Source organism: Medicago truncatula, chromosome 5 (assembly GCF_003473485.1).
Source record: "Medicago truncatula cultivar Jemalong A17 chromosome 5, MtrunA17r5.0-ANR, whole genome shotgun sequence".
NCBI classification, from domain to species: Eukaryota; Viridiplantae; Streptophyta; class Magnoliopsida; order Fabales; family Fabaceae; genus Medicago; species Medicago truncatula.
In genome coordinates this window covers 32,048,009-32,055,912 of record NC_053046.1, presented here as the reverse complement: position 1 = coordinate 32,055,912, position 7,904 = coordinate 32,048,009, and positions in this window count along the sequence as shown.

The window sequence follows — 7,904 nt, the reverse complement described above, 5'->3', positions numbered from 1 at the left end:
ATAGCCTAACTCAAATATAACATTTTTGGGTCAAATCGTAAAAGTCCCTAGGCTCAATATGTAGCTTGTCACCGAATAAAAAGATCTAAACTTACCGGCTCAAATTGGCTTTCAAAAAGGATAAATTCAATCAAAATCAGGGTAGGCTGGAAAAGGCTCACAAGACCAAGCACTTTTGCCTCAGTGTGTATATGACAAAGATCAATCAATGGTAAAGAAACAATGCAAGTTCTAGAAATGTAGTTGCACGGAACACTCTATATAAGTAAATTAAAAAAATAAAATATGGCTATGAACCTTACAGTGTTAGATTTCAGGGAATTGCAACTACCTATCACACATGCCATACACTTCGCCTTTGAAATACAAGTCACTACCTCCTTATGAACTTTTGGAATACCACTTGAACAAGCAATTGTTACTAAACTGGAAAAAGTCAACTAACAAACAAATTCGTCAATAATAAACAAGTTCAGATTCAATTACATAACAGGGGGTACAACTGAGTTATCCAAATAACAACACAACAATTAAAAGTTCAACTGACACAACTGACATGTGACAAATACGAGTGATTGAAAAAGAACTGATGTGGACTTTGATTTTTTTTTTTTTTATATTATTTTTTTCGTCCATCTTTTCATTTTTTTTGTTGTTTTTTTTATATGTAAAATAAAATGCAATAAAAAAAATAAAAACAATACCTGAGCGGATCTAAGATCCGATGGGTTGCCTCCCACCAAACGCTTTCTTTTACGTCATTGAGCTTGATGCTTCAACCACTGTTAGGGTGGCAAAAATGATAGAAGGAATATATCACCCTTCTTCTTCCTCTTGTTTGGTAGGAATTCCATGAACTTAGCACAAAGAATCAAATACTCCCATGCACTCACTTTTGATCTTTTGGAATTTATGCTCTCCCACCTTAGAGAAGGATGTGCTTCCATTTTCACACGAGTTATTTCTTTAACCTCCGTTTGTTCAGATTTCGAACAAATATCAACACTCTTCACTTTGGGATTTTCTTCCACCACAACCTTGTGACATTCTGTCTCCATCTTAACCAACTTCCTTTGAGACTCATGTGCCTTCTCAACAAGATCACCACACTGAACATCAAACTTCTCAAATGACACTTGATTTGACACCAAGAAATCATCTAAAATATTTTGAAGTTGAGTATTATAATCGATGTTGATCACCTCTTTCTTCCCTTCACAATCACTACCTTGTTGATTAGCCTCATAACGACCACATCTCTCATTTAATCTCGAGATTTTATTGTCCCAATATTTTATCTTCAAAGATAGCATATATTTTTCATACTGCAATGACCAAATCTCTTTTGTGTCATAGAGGCGTAACCTGTCTATCATAGCTGCAAAACTTGGATAAACTTTTAGTAGAATCGTACAATGAAGAAAACGAAGAGCATAAATAAATATATTTTTTTTTTCAATATATATATACACAAAAAATAAATAAATATAAATGACAGAAATCCTAAACAAAAACAAAATTGCCAAGTTGAAATGATTCAACAGTCCCCAGCAGCGGCACCAAAAACTTGATAAATATTTCAGCAAGTGTACTAAAACTATCGAAGTAATAAAATAAGTTCGTATCCACGAGGACTGTGTTAATCTCAACTTAACAATAAAGTTAATATCTAGGATGTGTAAATTTTATAAGTGTCTGAGGCAGTAGGTTTGTGTGCATAAAAAGCAATAAAAGTTGTTGAAAGATGATTTGAAAAGGATGATTAAGCCGATGAATACGCTATTGCTTCTTGTTGTGCAGTCCGTAGCCTTCTTTCTATCTCCTTGTCCTTCCGTTCCAAAACTCTTGATCCCAAAACGGTGATTGCACCGAACGTGAATGGATGTTCTTGTGCTGTGCGGCTTCTTTTATATAAGTGTTGTGTAACCTAGTTCCCACAAGCATGTTACGTTTTTATTTTCCTTTGCTCAAGCCACTACTCTTTTTTAGTCCACTCACCAATATTTCTTACTAACAAGTCTCTCAATGAAAATAATAATAATAATAATACTCTTTTTGACTCAATAATAAGAAAACGACAATTTATTTAAAATGACTCTAAATTAAGTACTAAATTAATAAAACTAGAATAAAAACTTAATTAAAAAGACTCTAAATATGTGATATGATGGACTGTCATCAGTTGTATGTTCATAATGACCCACAGGTGCACATAGAAGAAAATAATGAAGATGTGGAAGGTGCACACTTGCACCAAGAAGAGCAAGGTGCACAATTGCACCAAGAAGAGGAAGGTGCACAATTGCACCATGATGAGGAGCACCATGACCATAATGAAGAAGAAACAAATGAAAATGCAAGATGGGCATGGATGCATACCGAGGTCGAGAGGATAAGCACCGAGCAACAAAGGCAAGGTGTTGAATTAATGGGACTAAGAAATGATGTCCGAAGGGGTAACCGCATATCCGAAGAAAATAACCAAATGCTTCGGAACATGATGCACCACTTTCACCTCCAAGGTCCTCCATATGGACCTCAATGATAAAAATGTGAGCTTTCCTCTACCTCTCTTCCCTTCTTTCTCCTTCTCCTCCTTCTTCTTTTTCTTCTTTTTCTTCTTCTTCTTCTTCCTCTCCTTCTCTTTTATTTTTCTATCTTGAATCATTGAGGACAATGCTTCTCCTAAGTGTGGGGGGAGCCTAATAAAGTGTCTTTAGTCGTAGTGTTTCCAAACTCCCTTGAACTTTATTCTTTTGTTGTGTTTTATTGTAAAAGGCATGAATAAGCAGCTTGTTTTTATTATGACATAAATTTTTTGTTGTCTCTTCAATGATCGTTTCTTGTACATGAAAGTGATTTCTTGTGTTATAAGTATTCTTGCTATACCCACATCAAGTTTTATTGTGAAAATTCTCCAATGAGAAAAGCACCTAGTTGCAATCCTTGAGTAAGTGTATGAATATGTATTTTAAGGAACACGTTCTAGCTTTAATGGTAACCTGGACCCTTAAAAATCTTCAGAGTAAAAGTAGTATAAGTTTGTGTGGGAATAATTCTAATGTGATGAAATATGTAAATCGAAATGGGGCGGAAGAATATCACCAACACATGGAGGAAAGGATACTCCCTCACTAACTTCCTAAATGTGGTGATGACTTCTCAAAACAAATTGTGCTTAAATTAAACCCTCTAAAAAAGAGGAACTTCCTAAGTGAAGTAAACAAGTTGTAGCACTACTTAGGGTGATCATAGAAACTTGGAGGAAAGGATACCCCCTCACGAACTTCCAATGTGAAATGATAGCCCCTAGGCATCTACAAGCCCCCAAATGTATAAATTCATCAAATCTTAACTCTCCCATCTCTCTTATACGAAATAAAGAAAAGATTTTTCTCGGTCATTTTATTGTCAAGGTTAGAACCTGTTCCTCATAATATCTATCTTATACAGGAGCAAGAAAAGGGTTGGACTACACACACACACTCACTTGAGATTTGTTGTTGGGTTGAATAAGTTTACAAGGAATACTTGAAGTTGTGATTAGTGTACGTTGAAATGAAACCTCAAGGGAGACATAAGCTTTTATTTAAATTGTCATATATTAATTCTTTTGTTGCTGCCATGTCTATGCCTTTTGCTTGAGGACAAGCAAAGATTCAAGTGTGGGGGAGTTTGATGAGTCATTTATTGACTATTTTTATATGCTTTTTAGTTTAGTTTTATTTAGATTTTATATTAGCATTATTTCCTTTTTAGGATAGTTTACTACAAATTGCATTTTATTTTATTTCAGGAATGAATATTGGATGAATTGAGTCTTGGAGCAAAAGAAAGGGACTTGGAGCCGATTGGATGCAAAAATATGAAGATTGAGAGACAAAAATATGTCTCCCCACAGTCAGAAGCTTGGCACGGCCTGTGCTAGCCTTGGCACGGCCGTGCCACCATCCAGAGTGCCTTTTGCTGCTTTTTGCTTAGATTTTAAGCTACTCTATTTTTAGCCCAAATGTAATTGCTTAGATTTTAAGTCAAGTGTATGCTATAAATAGAGTAGCCATCCATCACAAATATTCATCTTTTACTTGGAATTCAATAAGTGACAATTGCTTTTCTAATTAAAGTTCTTTTCTTTTCCTTTATTTTCTTGTCATTTACCTTTATGCTTTCTCTCTTCTCCCCCATGTCTACGATGAACATGAGTGAGTAGACTTCTCCTTGTCTTGGGATTGTTGGATAAGTCTAAATGAAATAATCCTAATCAAGCCAAGCTCTAAGCCTTAATCTTATGTAACCCTAATTTCTCATCTAAATTCACCGCTTTAACATGGATCAACCATTATCAAACTGTGGAAACGAAAGTGGAGGGTTTGATAATTGTTTATCCATTATTCCAAATATCAATTCATAAAACGAAAGTGGAGCTTTGATATTCGAACAAGTGAATTTAGACAAGGATTGCAAAGTCAGCGAAATAGGCTTTGCAATCTTTGAGACATATAGTTTCGATCTTCAAGGGAACTAATAACAATCAAGTCAGTGAAATAGGCTTGGTTGTTGGAGGAACCAAAATCTAATAGTAATCAAGTCAGCAAAATATGATTGGTTGCTAGAGGAACATAAGAGAAACTGTCTTGAGAAATTAGGTCTAACATAACATTATAAGCTTATAGGTTTGGTTTGAGAAGGACTTGTTATTTAGATGAAACCAACGATCCCAAGGCTCTTTTTATATTATTAATTTTCAATCGCTTGGAAACCCCCAACTTACAATTCTTTTCTCTTCTAATCATTTCCAAAGGTTAATTGAATTGAACTACTCCCTGTCGGAACGATACTCTTTTAATACTACTTCGGTAAGACCGTGCACTTGCGGTTTTATCTCATCAAAACTCCATGGATAGACGATCCTTAACATGGGGGACAAGTCCCACATCGGATAGGACATGGCCTGACAATGTGTTTATAAGGGGGGGCAATCCTCACCTCATAAGCCGGTTTTGTAAGGATGAGTTAGGCCCCAAATTTTAAGACTTTCTGTTTCAAAGATCAAGGGGGACTTTCTTTGTACTAAGATAACGCAACGGGAGTATGACAAGGCTTTGGAGGAATGTCAGTGGAAACTCCATGGACAGTTGGTCCTTAACAAGGGGGACAAGTCGTATATATCACTGAATATATCAAAGCAATGGTAAACGACTCATCAATGACGTGTTATTTCCCTAGGTTGGGGGATTTTTAGTTCACTGTCGGGGGTGCTTCGAATTTCTAAGTGGAAGCGAGATTTCAATACTCATTCACAAAGGCAAACTCATGCCTAGGTTTAGATCAGGCTACTGGAGCAACCTCAGAAGTATTGGCAGGATAAAACTCGTTGAAATTGCAGGTGTGATTGTGACTCGTTTGAATATTGATAATGCTACAAAACAACATGTGTTTCGTAATTATGCTCGTGTCTTAGTTGATGTTGATTTTTCCCTCCATATCTTTGATGAAATAATGGTTGAAAGAGATGGCTTTGCATTTAAATTGGGAGTAGCTTATGAATGGCTTCTAGAATTTTTCTCTCACTTGCTAAATGATTGGTCACAACGTGCTTGCACTTGGCTCAAACATAAGATGGTTGTTGACAAGGTTGATAAGATTGGTCGTGAGAAGAAACCTACACATGCTCGGAAGCAAATGACTCTGAAATATGTTGAAAAGAACGATCATGATGGTATAGGTTCTTCTAAAGCTTTTGCAGCGCCAATTACTAATAAGGCGGTTATTGCCATTGTGAATGAAGAGCATATCCCTGCCACAATTTCATTCGGTACTGATGACACTTCAAATATTCAGGAAAAGCTTCATGGTGAGCTGATTAATACCGAAGAGCTCATCGTTACTAATGATCATCCAACAAGTCATGTTGAACCCCCTGTTACTTCTAACCCCCACACTTCTTAATGCAGATAAGGTTGTTAATAATGATTCTCAAGTTAAAAATGCCGAACAAGTTGCTTATACTGTTATAGCATAAAAACTCGGCACAAGTGTCCACTACACTGGCTCAGATTGCGTGGAACCCTAAATCAAACACTTATTTTCATTTTGCTTTGTCCGGTGTCACATATACAATTGAGGAACATTGGTTAGCCATAATGAGCGCCACACATATGTTTTAGAGCTGGTTTCTCATTAAACTGAAGCAGAAGGTGATGAAACTTCTTTTATTTTTGTTGTTTCTAAAAGTCGAAAGAAGAAAAATAATCGCGAAGCATATCCAACCCCGCTCAAAGGGTTCACGTTCACCATCATCTATTCGCCAATGATATTACGGGAATATGCAACTGTTTCCTATTAGGAGAGACTTTTTCAGGGCTGCTACGGTTTGCCTAATTACTGTTTCCTTACTACTTCTTTTTCTTTGTTTTTTTCTTATTCTTTTCGCATATCTTGGAGTTTTTGCATGGCAACATCTCTTTTTATTACGTACACTCTCAATCAAGTAATTGAAAATTGATAATGGTAAATAATGTCTTAATGCCTATTATTTGAGAACCATTAAGGTTTGACAACTCAAATTACGTATACAATAGTAGAAATATGATACATTTATCGTAACCCAATGTCACATAAGAGAGAACCATATCCCGAAATAATAGATTGAGTTATTTAAGGAAATCATTTTCTTCACAACAATAATGGATGAGTGTGAGTGTATATTTTCTCTTAGGTGGTGTTTTGATGTAATGTCAAAACTAGAATATATTTAGAATTTGATGTTTAGAATGTGTCTATCTATTTCGTTACACACACAATGACGTACAATTTCAAATCAAACAAACAAATTTTTTCTCATATTGGTTTTGAAACAAAGTAGATATATTTCGAAACAAACCATGTTGTTTTGTTTGAAGAATATATGAAACCAATATGAATGTTTTCAAAACACACGTGGCAAAATTACAGTATTCGTGCAAGAGTCTATTATTTGATTACTGAAATAAAATATCTTGTTTTTACCCTTTATAAAAATCATCTATAAATCAATCAACAAACGATTGATGCAAGTAGTAAGGGATTTGGGTTCCATAAGCACGTGGTTAGGGGATTGATTCTTGACTCATGCATATAGAAAAAAATCTACTTGGAGGGGTGAACCCACCTTGTGTTTCCCACAAGTTTCCGAGGGAAATTAGTCACGTGTCGATGTCAATTTCATAGTAAAAAAAAAATCATCTATAAATACATCCATTCATTAACTTCTTCCTTTTAAAGAAAAATAAATTCTTTGCCACATTGTTTCTCTTCATTCATTCTTCAAGATAACGATTAGATATATGAGTGTTTGAGTTATTTTGTAGTAATATTAATTCAATTTCTAGGAATTAATCCATGTAAGAGTGATAGCTTTGAAGACTCAAGACACAAGAGTTGGGTTGCAACTTGTGCAGAGGAATCGGAATAAAAAAGTTTTCGTTGTTTCCATCATTGAAAGTGTACAAGGTTCAAGATTTGAAGAAGTGAAGAAACAATCAACAATTTGAAGATTGGGCTGTAGTTCTTCCTAAAGGGGTTTGATTGTATATTTTTCTTTAAATACTTTATGTGCAACATTAATAAAGGTTAAAAACATAGTTGGTTTTTAATACACTATCTTTGTAAGTGTTTCTGCCTTACAAGTGCAAAAAAACAAAAAGATTGATTTTAAATTGACTCAAATTACATTAGTTGGTTTTTAATCTCGGATTTTTGCTAGCAATTAGTCTTGTTTTTATTAATACATTCTATCTATATCTCTTTTTTTAAAACTTAATTGGTTCAAAATATTGTACTATATATGTAAGGGTTCAAAATACTCAAAATGTTAACGTTAATTGTTATGGAAATCAAAATAAACAAATCGCTTCTAATTTTTC